Source organism: Lotus japonicus, chromosome 4, assembly GCF_012489685.1.
Source record: "Lotus japonicus ecotype B-129 chromosome 4, LjGifu_v1.2".
Taxonomy (NCBI): Eukaryota; Viridiplantae; Streptophyta; class Magnoliopsida; order Fabales; family Fabaceae; genus Lotus; species Lotus japonicus.
In genome coordinates this window covers 26,404,616-26,417,537 of record NC_080044.1, presented here as the reverse complement: position 1 = coordinate 26,417,537, position 12,922 = coordinate 26,404,616, and positions in this window count along the sequence as shown.

Genomic DNA, 12,922 nt, shown 5'->3' with positions numbered 1-12,922 from the left:
TTGCAAAGACTCTCACATTTACTCAAAATGACTTTAATCATTTTTATATACTTTAAAGCTGAATTTCAATTCCAAGTTAAAGTATTCAAATTATAAAATTGCTATAAAGCTTATATAGAGAAGTAAAATCCAGAACTGATGTTTATTTATTATTCACGTGCATTCTTCAATTAAATTTCATGATTGTTTCAAATTCATTTTAGACACTGTTTCACATATTTATGTATCATTATTGTCCATATAAAAGCTATATTTAAATTCCAATTTATAAATATTTAAGAAAGTAATATTTGGACTGATTATCTTAAATGTCATTTAAAGCTTTCTTTAAATTTCACCTTCAATTATTCGAATTCTTTTAAAATAATTCAAATATTGAAGACAAGGTATTATTGTAACTCATATTTCTTTATTCTCCACATAGATCTCTCACTCGAATCAATGTATTTGTTAAATTTATACTAAATGATACAAATTCTAAAATAGCTATAATTATTGAATCTTGTTAAATTTCCTAACTAGTCATGTTTTCCTGTCCACATATATTATTAATTCTATGATATCTTTAAATTCTTTTAAGTCATTTGATTTTAATTAATTTTAAGCATTACTTAATTCTTTAAAGTTTTATTTAAATATCATTCTGAATTATATCCTAATTATATATCAAGTATATAATTATTGAAGACAACTATATTTTATGACTAACATTTATTGTTATCCACTTGCATTGCTACATTAAATTTCATATCAGTTTTAAATTTATTTAAGACACATTAATGTTTGGTTTTGTATTATTATTGTTCACCTTTAATCAATGTAAGCAAAATAGATCTGGTAACTGATGATCCTAAATGACATATAAAGATGTACTTAAATTTCATTTTCAATTATTCAAATTCAATATGCACAGTACAAACATTGAAGAAAACTTAATTTGGAAATTAATGTTTCTTTGTTTTTTACTTCGATATCACACTCAAATCGATGCCTATGAAAATTATTCTTGCAAAGACTCTCACACTTACTCAAAATGACTTTAATCATTTTTATATACTTTAAAGCTGAATTTCATTCCAAGTTAAAGTATTCAAATTATAAAATTTCTATAAAGCTAATATAGAGAAGTAAAATCCAGAACTGATGTTTATTTATTAATCACGTGCGTTCTTCAATTAAATTTCATGATTGTTTCAAATTCATTTCAGACACCATTTCACATATTTATGTATCATTATTGTCCATATAAAAGCTATATTTAAATTCCAATTTATAAATATTTAAGAAAGTAATATTTGGTAACTGATTATCTTAAATGTCATTTAAAGCTTTCTTTAAATTTCACCTTCAATTATTCGAATTCTTTTAAAATAATTCAAATATTGAAGACAAGGTATTATTGTAACTGATATTTCTTTATTCTCCACATAGATCTCTCACTCGAATCAATGTATTTGTTAAATTTATACTAAATGATACAAATTCTAAAATAGCTATAGTTATTGAATCTTGTTAAATTTCCTAACTAGTCATGTTTTCCTGTCCACATATATTTATTAATTCTATGATATCTTTAAATTCTTTTAAGTCATTTGATTTTAATTAATTTTAAGCATTACTTAATTCTTTAAAGTTGTATTTAAATATCATTCTGAATTATATCCTAATTATATATCAAGTATATAATTATTGAAGACAACTATATTTTATGACTAACATTTATTGTTATCCACTTGCATTGCTACATTAAATTTCATATCAGTTTTAAATTTATTTAAGACACATTAATGTTTGGTTTTGTATTATTATTGTTCACCTTTAATCAATGTAAGCAAAATAGATCTGGTAACTGATGATCCTAAATGACATATAAAGATGTACTTAAATTTCATTTTCAATTATTCAAATTCAATATGCACAGTACAAACATTGAAGAAAACTTAATTTGGAAATTAATGTTTCTTTGTTTTTTACTTCGATATCACACTCAAATCGATGCCTATGAAAATTATTCTTGCAAAGACTCTCACACTTACTCAAAATGACTTTAATCATTTTTATATACTTTAAAGCTGAATTTCATTCCAAGTTAAAGTATTCAAATTATAAAATTTCTATAAAGCTAATATAGAGAAGTAAAATCCAGAACTGATGTTTATTTATTAATCACGTGCGTTCTTCAATTAAATTTCATGATTGTTTCAAATTCATTTCAGACACCATTTCACATATTTATGTATCATTATTGTCCATATAAAAGCTACATTTAAATTCCAATTTATAAATATTTGAGAAAGTAATATTTGGTAACTGATTATCTTAAATGTCATTTAAAGCTTTTTTTGAATTTTACGTTCAATTATTCGAATTCTTTTAAAATAATTCAAATATTGAAGACAATGTATTATTGTAACTGATATTTCTTTATTCTCCACATAGATCTCTCACTCGAATCAATGTATTTGTTAAATTTATACTAAATGATCCAAATTCTAAAATAGCTATAATTATTGAATCTTGTTAGATTACCTAACTAGTCATGTTTTACTGTCCACATATATTTATTAATTCTATGATATCTTGAAATTCATTTAAGTCATTTTATTTTAATTAATTTTAAGCATTATTTAATTCTTTAAAGTTGTATTTAAATACCATTCTGTATTATATCCTAATTATATATCAAGTATATAATTATTGAAGACAACTATATTTTATGACTAACATTTATTGTTATCCACTTGCATTGCTTCATTAAATTTCATATCAGTTTTAAATTAATTTAAGACACATTTATATTTGGTTTTGTATTACTCCCTCCGTTCCTATTTATAAGTCCATTTTACCCAATTCTTTTAGATTAAGAAAAGTAGTTACAAGCAATAAATCTGTAAAAGAATTTATTCACTTTCCTAGAGTACCCTTATTTAATTTCTTATAAATTACTCTCTCCAAGTTATTATTTCAAAATCTCATTGTCTCTTTCATATTAAATATGAGGATAGTTTTGGGAAAAAATAATTAATGCTCCATTGATATTGTAAATGGACTTTTATTTAGAAATAAGAAAAACACTCAAAAATGACCTTATAATAAGGAACGGAGGGAGTATTATTGTTCACCTTTAATCAATGTAAGCAAAATAGATCTGGTAACTGATGATCCTAAATGACATATAAAGATGTACTTAAATTTCATTTTCAATTATTCAAATTCAATATGCACAATACAAACATTGAAGAAAACTTAATTTGGTAATTAATGTTTATTTGTTTTTTACTTCGATATCACACTCAAATCGATGCCTATGAAAATTATTCTTGCAAAGACTCTCACACTTACTCAAAATGACTTTAATCATTTTTATATACTTTAAAGCTGAATTTCAATTCCAAGTTAAAGTATTCAAATTATAAAATTGCTATAAAGCTAATATAGAGAAGTAAAATCCAGAACTGATGTTTATTTATTAATCACGTGCGTTCTTCAATTAAATTTCATGATTGTTTCAAATTCATTTCAGACACCATTTCACATATTTATGTATCATTATTGTCCATATAAAAGCTACATTTAAATTCCAATTTATAAATATTTAAGAAAGTAATATTTGGTAACTGATTATCTTAAATGTCATTTAAAGCTTTCTATAAATTTCACGTTCAATTATTTGAATTCTTTTAAAATAATTCAAATATTGAAGATAAGGTAATATTGTAACTGATATTTATTTATTCTCCACATAGATCTCTCACTCGAATCAATGTATTTGTTAAATTTATACTAAATGATCCAAATTCTAAAATAGCTATAATTATTGAATCTTGTTAGATTACCTTACTAGTCATGTTTTACTGTCCACATATATTTATTAATTCTATGATATCTTGAAATTCATTTAAGTCATTTTATTTTAATTAATTTAAGCATTATTTAATTCTTTAAAGTTGTATTTAAATACCATTCTGAATTATATCCTAATTATATATCAAGTATATAATTATTGAAGACAACTATATTTTATGACTAACATTTATTGTTATCCACTTGCATTGCTTCATTAAATTTCATATCAGTTTTAAATTAATTTAAGACACATTAATATTTGGTTTTGTATTACTCCCTCCGTTCCTATTTATAAGTCCATTTTACCCAATTCTTTTCGATTAAGAAAAGTAGTTACAAGCAATAAATTTGTAAAAGAATTTATTCCCTTTCCTAGAGTACCCTTATTTAATTTCTTATAAATTTCTCTCTCCAAGTTATTATTTCAAAATCTCATTGTCTCTTTCATATTAAATATGAGGATAGTTTTGGGAAAAAATAATTAATGCTCCATTGATATTGTAAATGGACTTTTATTTAGGAATAAGAAAAACACTAAAAAATGACCTTATAATAAGGAACGGAAAGAGTATTATTGTTCACCTTTAATCAATGTAAGCAAAATAGATCTGGTAACTGATGATCCTAAATGACATATAAAGATGTATTTAAATTTCATTTTCAATGATTCAAATTCATTATGCACAATACAAACATTGAAGAAAACTTAATTTGGTAATTAATGTTTATTTGGTTTTTACTTCGATATCACACTCAAATCGATGCATATGAAAATTATTCTTGCAAAGACTCTCACATTTACTCAAAATGACTTTAATCATTTTTATATACTTTAAAGCTGAATTTCAATTCCAAGTTAAAGTATTCAAATTATAAAATTGCTATAAAGCTTATATAGAGAAGTAAAATCCAGAACTGATGTTTATTTATTATTCACGTGCATTCTTCAATTAAATTTCATGATTGTTTCAAATTCATTTTAGACACTGTTTCACATATTTATGTATCATTATTGTCCATATAAAAGCTATATTTAAATTCCAATTTATAAATATTTAAGAAAGTAATATTTGGTAACTGATTATCTTAAATGTCATTTAAAGCTTTCTTTAAATTTCACCTTCAATTATTCGAATTCTTTTAAAATAATTCAAATATTGAAGACAAGGTATTATTGTAACTGATATTTCTTTATTCTCCACATAGATCTCTCACTCGAATCAATGTATTTGTTAAATTTATACTAAATGATACAAATTCTAAAATAGCTATAGTTATTGAATCTTGTTAAATTTCCTAACTAGTCATGTTTTCCTGTCCACATATATTTATTAATTCTATGATATCTTTAAATTCTTTTAAGTCATTTGATTTTAATTAATTTTAAGCATTACTTAATTCTTTAAAGTTGTATTTAAATATCATTCTGAATTATATCCTAATTATATATCAAGTATATAATTATTGAAGACAACTATATTTTATGACTAACATTTATTGTTATCCACTTGCATTGCTACATTAAATTTCATATCAGTTTTAAATTTATTTAAGACACATTAATGTTTGGTTTTGTATTATTATTGTTCACCTTTAATCAATGTAAGCAAAATAGATCTGGTAACTGATGATCCTAAATGACATATAAAGATGTACTTAAATTTCATTTTCAATTATTCAAATTCAATATGCACAGTACAAACATTGAAGAAAACTTAATTTGGAAATTAATGTTTCTTTGTTTTTTACTTCGATATCACACTCAAATCGATGCCTATGAAAATTATTCTTGCAAAGACTCTCACACTTACTCAAAATGACTTTAATCATTTTTATATACTTTAAAGCTGAATTTCATTCCAAGTTAAAGTATTCAAATTATAAAATTTCTATAAAGCTAATATAGAGAAGTAAAATCCAGAACTGATGTTTATTTATTAATCACGTGCGTTCTTCAATTAAATTTCATGATTGTTTCAAATTCATTTCAGACACCATTTCACATATTTATGTATCATTATTGTCCATATAAAAGCTACATTTAAATTCCAATTTATAAATATTTGAGAAAGTAATATTTGGTAACTGATTATCTTAAATGTCATTTAAAGCTTTTTTTGAATTTTACGTTCAATTATTCGAATTCTTTTAAAATAATTCAAATATTGAAGACAATGTATTATTGTAACTGATATTTCTTTATTCTCCACATAGATCTCTCACTCGAATCAATGTATTTGTTAAATTTATACTAAATGATCCAAATTCTAAAATAGCTATAATTATTGAATCTTGTTAGATTACCTAACTAGTCATGTTTTACTGTCCACATATATTTATTAATTCTATGATATCTTGAAATTCATTTAAGTCATTTTATTTTAATTAATTTTAAGCATTATTTAATTCTTTAAAGTTGTATTTAAATACCATTCTGTATTATATCCTAATTATATATCAAGTATATAATTATTGAAGACAACTATATTTTATGACTAACATTTATTGTTATCCACTTGCATTGCTTCATTAAATTTCATATCAGTTTTAAATTAATTTAAGACACATTTATATTTGGTTTTGTATTACTCCCTCCGTTCCTATTTATAAGTCCATTTTACCCAATTCTTTTAGATTAAGAAAAGTAGTTACAAGCAATAAATCTGTAAAAGAATTTATTCACTTTCCTAGAGTACCCTTATTTAATTTCTTATAAATTACTCTCTCCAAGTTATTATTTCAAAATCTCATTGTCTCTTTCATATTAAATATGAGGATAGTTTTGGGAAAAAATAATTAATGCTCCATTGATATTGTAAATGGACTTTTATTTAGAAATAAGAAAAACACTCAAAAATGACCTTATAATAAGGAACGGAGGGAGTATTATTGTTCACCTTTAATCAATGTAAGCAAAATAGATCTGGTAACTGATGATCCTAAATGACAAATAAAGATGTACTTAAATTTCATTTTCAATTATTCAAATTCAATATGCACAATACAAACATTGAAGAAAACTTAATTTGGTAATTAATGTTTATTTGTTTTTTACTTCGATATCACACTCAAATCGATGCCTATGAAAATTATTCTTGCAAAGACTCTCACACTTACTCAAAATGACTTTAATCATTTTTATATACTTTAAAGCTGAATTTCAATTCCAAGTTAAAGTATTCAAATTATAAAATTGCAATAAAGCTAATATAGAGAAGTAAAATCCAGAACTGATGTTTATTTATTAATCACGTGCGTTCTTCAATTAAATTTCATGATTGTTTCAAATTCATTTGAGACACCATTTCACATATTTATGTATCATTATTGTCCATATAAAAGCTACATTTAAATTCCAATTTATAAATATTTAAGAAAGTAATATTTGGTAACTGATTATCTTAAATGTCATTTAAAGCTTTCTTTAAATTTCACGTTCAATTATTTGAATTCTTTTAAAATAATTCAAATATTGAAGATAAGGTAATATTGTAACTGATATTTATTTATTCTCCACATAGATCTCTCACTCGAATCAATGTATTTGTTAAATTTATACTAAATGATCCAAATTCTAAAATAGCTATAATTATTGAATCTTGTTAGATTACCTAACTAGTCATGTTTTACTGTCCACATATATTTATTAATTCTATGATATCTTGAAATTCATTTAAGTCATTTTATTTTAATTAATTTAAGCATTATTTAATTCTTTAAAGTTGTATTTAAATACCATTCTGAATTATATCCTAATTATATATCAAGTATATAATTATTGAAGACAACTATATTTTATGACTAACATTTATTGTTATCCACTTGCATTGCTTCATTAAATTTCATATCAGTTTTAAATTAATTTAAGACACATTAATATTTGGTTTTGTATTACTCCCTCCGTTCCTATTTATAAGTCCATTTTACCCAATTCTTTTCGATTAAGAAAAGTAGTTACAAGCAATAAATTTGTAAAAGAATTTATTCCCTTTCCTAGAGTACCCTTATTTAATTTCTTATAAATTTCTCTCTCCAAGTTATTATTTCAAAATCTCATTGTCTCTTTCATATTAAATATGAGGATAGTTTTGGGAAAAAATAATTAATGCTCCATTGATATTGTAAATGGACTTTTATTTAGAAATAAGAAAAACACTCAAAAATGACCTTATAATAAGGAACGGAGGGAGTATTATTGTTCACCTTTAATCAATGTAAGCAAAATAGATCTGGTAACTGATGATCCTAAATGACAAATAAAGATGTACTTAAATTTCATTTTCAATTATTCAAATTCAATATGCACAATACAAACATTGAAGAAAACTTAATTTGGTAATTAATGTTTATTTGTTTTTTACTTCGATATCACACTCAAATCGATGCCTATGAAAATTATTCTTGCAAAGACTCTCACACTTACTCAAAATGACTTTAATCATTTTTATATACTTTAAAGCTGAATTTCAATTCCAAGTTAAAGTATTCAAATTATAAAATTGCAATAAAGCTAATATAGAGAAGTAAAATCCAGAACTGATGTTTATTTATTAATCACGTGCGTTCTTCAATTAAATTTCATGATTGTTTCAAATTCATTTCAGACACCATTTCACATATTTATGTATCATTATTGTCCATATAAAAGCTATATTTAAATTCCAATTTATAATTATTTAAGAAAGTAATATTTGGTAACTGATTATCTTAAATGTCATTTAAAGCTTTCTTTAAATTTCACCTTCAATTATTCGAATTCTTTTAAAATAATTCAAATATTGAAGACAAGGTATTATTGTAACTGATATTTCTTTATTCTCCACATAGATCTCTCACTCGAATCAATGTATTTGTTAAATTTATACTAAATGATACAAATTCTAAAATAGCTATAATTATTGAATCTTGTTAGATTACCTAACTAGTCATGTTTTACTGTCCACATATATTTATTAATTCTATGATATCTTGAAATTCATTTAAGTCATTTTATTTTAATTAATTTAAGCATTATTTAATTCTTTAAAGTTGTATTTAAATACCATTCTGAATTATATCCTAATTATATATCAAGTATATAATTATTGAAGACAACTATATTTTATGACTAACATTTATTGTTATCCACTTGCATTGCTTCATTAAATTTCATATCAGTTTTAAATTAATTTAAGACACATTAATATTTGGTTTTGTATTACTCCCTCCGTTCCTATTTATAAGTCCATTTTACCCAATTCTTTTCGATTAAGAAAAGTAGTTACAAGCAATAAATTTGTAAAAGAATTTATTCCCTTTCCTAGAGTACCCTTATTTAATTTCTTATAAATTTCTCTCTCCAAGTTATTATTTCAAAATCTCATTGTCTCTTTCATATTAAATATGAGGATAGTTTTGGGAAAAAATAATTAATGCTCCATTGATATTGTAAATGGACTTTTATTTAGGAATAAGAAAAACACTCAAAAATGACCTTATAATAAGGAACGGAGGGAGTATTATTGTTCACCTTTAATCAATGTAAGCAAAATAGATCTGGTAACTGATGATCCTAAATGACATATAAAGATGTATTTAAATTTCATTTTCAATGATTCAAATTCATTATGCACAATACAAACATTGAAGAAAACTTAATTTGGTAATTAATGTTTATTTGGTTTTTACTTCGATATCACACTCAAATCGATGCATATGGAAATTATTCTTGCAAAGACTCTCACATTTACTCAAAATGACTTTAATCATTTTTATATACTTTAAAGCTGAATTTCAATTCCAAGTTAAAGTATTCAAATTATAAAATTGCTATAAAGCTTATATAGAGAAGTAAAATCCAGAACTGATGTTTATTTATTATTCACGTGCATTCTTCAATTAAATTTCATGATTGTTTCAAATTCATTTCAGACACCATTTCACATATTTATGTATCATTATTGTCCATATAAAAGCTATATTTAAATTCCAATTTATAAATATTTAAGAAAGTAATATTTGGTAACTGATTATCTTAAATGTCATTTAAAGCTTTCTTTAAATTTCACCTTCAATTATTCGAATTCTTTTAAAATAATTCAAATATTGAAGACAAGGTATTATTGTAACTGATATTTCTTTATTCTCCACATAGATCTCTCACTCGAATCAATGTATTTGTTAAATTTATACTAAATGATACAAATTCTAAAATAGCTATAATTATTGAATCTTGTTAGATTACCTAACTAGTCATGTTTTACTGTCCACATATATTTATTAATTCTATGATATCTTGAAATTCATTTAAGTCATTTTATTTTAATTAATTTAAGCATTATTTAATTCTTTAAAGTTGTATTTAAATACCATTCTGAATTATATCCTAATTATATATCAAGTATATAATTATTGAAGACAACTATATTTTATGACTAACATTTATTGTTATCCACTTGCATTGCTTCATTAAATTTCATATCAGTTTTAAATTAATTTAAGACACATTAATATTTGGTTTTGTATTACTCCCTCCGTTCCTATTTATAAGTCCATTTTACCCAATTCTTTTCGATTAAGAAAAGTAGTTACAAGCAATAAATTTGTAAAAGAATTTATTCCCTTTCCTAGAGTACCCTTATTTAATTTCTTATAAATTTCTCTCTCCAAGTTATTATTTCAAAATCTCATTGTCTCTTTCATATTAAATATGAGGATAGTTTTGGGAAAAAATAATTAATGCTCCATTGATATTGTAAATGGACTTTTATTTAGGAATAAGAAAAACACTCAAAAATGACCTTATAATAAGGAACGGAGGGAGTATTATTGTTCACCTTTAATCAATGTAAGCAAAATAGATCTGGTAACTGATGATCCTAAATGACATATAAAGATGTATTTAAATTTCATTTTCAATGATTCAAATTCATTATGCACAATACAAACATTGAAGAAAACTTAATTTGGTAATTAATGTTTATTTGGTTTTTACTTCGATATCACACTCAAATCGATGCATATGGAAATTATTCTTGCAAAGACTCTCACATTTACTCAAAATGACTTTAATCATTTTTATATACTTTAAAGCTGAATTTCAATTCCAAGTTAAAGTATTCAAATTATAAAATTGCTATAAAGCTTATATAGAGAAGTAAAATCCAGAACTGATGTTTATTTATTATTCACGTGCATTCTTCAATTAAATTTCATGATTGTTTCAAATTCATTTTAGACACTGTTTCACATATTTATGTATCATTATTGTCCATATAAAAGCTATATTTAAATTCCAATTTATAAATATTTAAGAAAGTAATATTTGGACTGATTATCTTAAATGTCATTTAAAGCTTTCTTTAAATTTCACCTTCAATTATTCGAATTCTTTTAAAATAATTCAAATATTGAAGACAAGGTATTATTGTAACTCATATTTCTTTATTCTCCACATAGATCTCTCACTCGAATCAATGTATTTGTTAAATTTATACTAAATGATACAAATTCTAAAATAGCTATAATTATTGAATCTTGTTAAATTTCCTAACTAGTCATGTTTTCCTGTCCACATATATTATTAATTCTATGATATCTTTAAATTCTTTTAAGTCATTTGATTTTAATTAATTTTAAGCATTACTTAATTCTTTAAAGTTTTATTTAAATATCATTCTGAATTATATCCTAATTATATATCAAGTATATAATTATTGAAGACAACTATATTTTATGACTAACATTTATTGTTATCCACTTGCATTGCTACATTAAATTTCATATCAGTTTTAAATTTATTTAAGACACATTAATGTTTAGTTTTGTATTATTATTGTTCACCTTTAATCAATGTAAGCAAAATAGATCTGGTAACTGATGATCCTAAATGACATATAAAAATGTACTTAAATTTCATTTTCAATTATTCAAATTCAATATGCACAATACAAACATTGAAGAAAACTTAATTTGGAAATTAATGTTTATTTGTTTTTTACTTCGATATCACACTCAAATCGATGCCTATGAAAATTATTCTTGCAAAGACTCTCACACTTACTCAAAATGACTTTAATCATTTTTATATACTTTAAAGCTGAATTTCAATTCCAAGTTAAAATATTCAAATTATAAAATTTCTATAAAGCTAATATAGAGAAGTAAAATCCAGAACTGATGTTTATTTATTAATCACGTGCGTTCTTCAATTAAATTTCATGATTGTTTCAAATTCATTTCAGACACCATTTCACATATTTATGTATCATTATTGTCCATATAAAAGCTACATTTAAATTCCAATTTATAAATATTTAAGAAAGTAATATTTGGTAACTGATTATCTTAAATGTCATTTAAAGCTTTTTTTAAATTTTACGTTCAATTATTCGAATTCTTTTAAAATAATTCAAATATTGAAGACAATGTATTATTGTAACTGATATTTCTTTATTCTCCACATAGATCTCTCACTCGAATCAATGTATTTGTTAAATTTATACTAAATGATCCAAATTCTAAAATAGCTATAATTATTGAATCTTGTTAGATTACCTAACTAGTCATGTTTTACTGTCCACATATATTTATTAATTCTATGATATCTTGAAATTCATTTAAGTCATTTTATTTTAATTAATTTTAAGCATTATTTAATTCTTTAAAGTTGTATTTAAATACCATTCTGAATTATATCCTAATTATATATCAAGTATATACTTATTGAAGACAACTATATTTTATGACTAACATTTATTGTTATCCACTTGCATTGCTTCATTAAATTTCATATCAGTTTTAAATTAATTTAAGACACATTTATATTTGGTTTTGTATTACTCCCTCCGTTCCTATTTATAAGTCCATTTTACCCAATTCTTTTAGATTAAGAAAAGTAGTTACAAGCAATAAATCTGTAAAAGAATTTATTCACTTTCCTAGAGTACCCTTATTTAATTTCTTATAAATTACTCTCTCCAAGTTATTATTTCAAAATCTCATTGTCTCTTTCATATTAAATATGAGGATAGTTTTGGGAAAAAATAATTAATGCTCCATTGATATTGTAAATGGACTTTTATTTAGGAATAAGAAA